The 2,954-nt window shown below is 53.6% G+C and overlaps 1 pseudogene; it reads right to left on the bottom strand.

Moving 5' to 3' along the window:
• Positions 1-957: 957 nt before the first annotated feature.
• LOC113940893 lies at positions 958-1,714 on the bottom strand (annotated as a pseudogene).
• Between the last annotated feature and the right edge of the window lie 1,240 nt (positions 1,715-2,954).

Genomic DNA, 2,954 nt, shown 5'->3' with positions numbered 1-2,954 from the left:
GCTGGAGCTGAGGGGGTTGGGCAGGTGCCTGAGGAGGGGGTAGAACAAGGGCTGTGTCCAACTGTGCCAGGAGGGCTGTGCTTGGCAAGGAGGAGGAGGCTGCAGAAAACAGTGGCACTGGGGAGGGGAGAGGAGCAGCTGGAGAGACCTTGTGCCTGCCCACACTGGGCAGGAGCTGCCCCAGGATGGCAGCTCTGAAGCACTCCCAGGATGTCCCTGGGAACAGGAGGGGAAGACTGGATCTAAAAATGAAACCTGGAAAGCAGAGAGCAGGAGTGTCATGGTGTCACTGCAGGAGAGTTCCAACCCTGGAGCAAGGTCACAGAAGAAGTGACCCAGTCCATGCAGTGCCCTCAGAAGATCCCACAGTATCCTGGAGATGCTGTGAGGGAGCCCAGCTCTGCTTCACAAGTTTCCACGGCCTGTCCCTACCTGTGCTCCAAGGGCTTCCAGCCCCCAGGACTGTGCTCAGAGAGCACTCAGGCCTTACAGCGAGAAAGGGGCTCAGGAGGACAGTGTGGAAGTGGCAAGAGAGCAGCTCTGCAAAGACCAAACCCTGCTGCTCCCTGGCAGTGCTGCTGGGCTGGGATTATTGTCCCCTTCCCCTTTGCAAATACACCCTGTCCTGCAGTGTGCTGTCCTTTAGGAACATCAGAGAAGAAGGGTTTTGGACAAAGAAGGCACTGCAGTGTCCTTTATTTTGTTCAAATAGTCAGAGAGAACAATTCATAATTTTTACATCTCTGGATCAAATTGAATGTGTAGACACTAAATTAGAAGGCAGATGCATAATAATGTTTTATTGCACAGAAAATTATTGCCAGAAGAACCTGATGACCTCCACAAAAAACCTGAGCGGGAAGGTTGGGCCATTAAGGAGTCCCATTCTGAATGCTACACACCAGAACACAGGCACCTTATTGCTCCAGAAAAGCATCCAGTCATCATTTTTCTCACAGCATTCTTTGAGCTCCTGCTTCCTCAGGCTATAGATGAAGGGGTTCATTACTGGAGGCACCACTGAGTACAGAACAGACACCGCCAGATCCAGGGATGGGGAGGAGATGGAGGAGGGCTTGAGATAAGAAAACACGTCAGTGCTGAGTAACAGGGAGACCACAGCCAGGTGAGGGAGGCACGTGGAAAAGGCTTTGTGCCGTCCCTGCTCAGAGGGGATCCTCAGCAGAGCCCTGAAGATCTGCACATAGGAGAAAACAATGAAAATGAAACAACCAAATCCCAAACAGACACTAACCCCAATGAGTCCAATTTCCCTGAGGTAGCCTGAGTGTGAGCAGGAGAGCTTGAGGATGTGCGGGATTTCACAGAAGAACTGGCCCAGGGCATTGCCCTGGCACAGGGGCAAGGAAAATGTATTGGTCGTGTGCAGCAGAAAATAGAGAAATGCAGTGGCCCAGGCAGCTGCTGCCATGTGGGCACAAGCTCTGCTGCCCAGGAGGGTCCCGTAGTGCAGGGGTTTGCAGATGGCAACGTAGCGGTCGTAGCACATGATGGTGAGGAGGGAAAACTTTGCTCCAAGGAAGAAGACAAGCAAAAAGACCTGTGCAACACATCCTGAGTAAGAGATGGTCTTTGTGCCCCAGAGGGAATTGTACATGGCTTTGGGGACAGTGGTGCAGATGCAGCCCAGGTCTGTGAGGGAGAGGTTGAGCAGGAAGAAGCCCATAGGGGGGGTGCAGGTGGTGGTCACAGTCTATGGCGCTGAGGATGAGGCCGTTGGCCAGGAGGGCAGCCAGGGAGATGGCCAGGAAGAGCCAGAAGTGCAGGAGCTGCAGCTCCCGCCTGTCTGCGAATGCCAGGAGGAGGAACTGGGGCATGGAGCTGCTGTTGAGCATTTGCTGATTCTTCGTACAGTGTCTGTTCAGAAAAGGAAGCCACATGGTAAAGTTAAGACAGACCTCTGTGAAAAACCAACTTCATTTCTAAAAGAAATCAATGTGTCAAATGTCACCAAATTCACTGTCAAGGAGTCAGGTTTGCTCTGCTGCAGGGGGACATGGAATTTTTTGGTAGAGCTCTCACACACCCAAGGAATGTCAGATGTAAGAGACCTTGAATACAAAAGTTCCATCTCTACACCCATGATTCAGAAGAGCTGGTGCTGCAGAGCAGAAGCTTAGTGGGAACTTAGAATAACTGTACCTGTGTTTTCTGTTTTTACCATCACATCTGGGGAAGGTTCTTTTCCACTGCAGGAATCCTCATTTCTATGACCCAGCACACAGTGCCCAGCAGAGCTGCAGGGAAGGGCCCCCAGAGCTGCCTGAACACACACCCCCCCAGGCCTTGGGGGCACTTGCCCCCCACTCCCTGCCCAGGGCTCTGCTGCCTGGAGCTGTCCCTGCCAGCAGCTGCTTCCCTGGGCCCAGGGCTCAGAAAGTGACACTAATGCTGTCTATAAGACAGTTTTAATGTCTGACACACTCAGGTTCAATCTCTTCTAATCTAACAGAGTTCATGTTTCAGTGTCTCCTCCTGTGCTCACAGATTGATTTTCCTGTCGCAGTCAGCACACAGACAACCCAGAGTATAACACTGAAAGGACGGGTTCATTCTCTTTAAGGTACCCCCTGTCTGTCTGTGCCTCTTGCAAATACCTTCTGGGAAATTTCCTGCTTTGATCTGGAGCTGTGACCAGCCCTCATCCCTGCAGCCCACTTTGGAGATCAGAAGGACTCTGACCTGCTCTGCCCTCCCAGGAGTTGTTCCTTTCCCACAGCCCTTCTCCCCCAGCCCCGTGGCAGCTCCTTGGCAGGGCTGAGAGCTGAGTCTGGCAGGCAGCAGAGTCCCTGCCCCAGCACACAGAGCCCTGGGGGCAGGACCTGGGCACCCCTGGCTGCACCCCCACCTTCCCACCCCACAGCCAGCCCTGCCACAGGGAACCTTCTGGCCCTGGGCCTCTGAGGGGGCAGCAGCAAGTCCTGCTCTGCAGC

The sequence above is a fragment of the Corapipo altera genome, unplaced genomic scaffold (genome assembly GCF_003945725.1).
Source record: "Corapipo altera isolate COAL_440 unplaced genomic scaffold, ASM394572v1 53382, whole genome shotgun sequence".
NCBI classification, from domain to species: domain Eukaryota; kingdom Metazoa; phylum Chordata; class Aves; order Passeriformes; family Pipridae; genus Corapipo; species Corapipo altera.
Note: the sequence above shows the minus strand (reverse complement) of the source record. Positions and strands in the feature narration are given on the sequence as shown.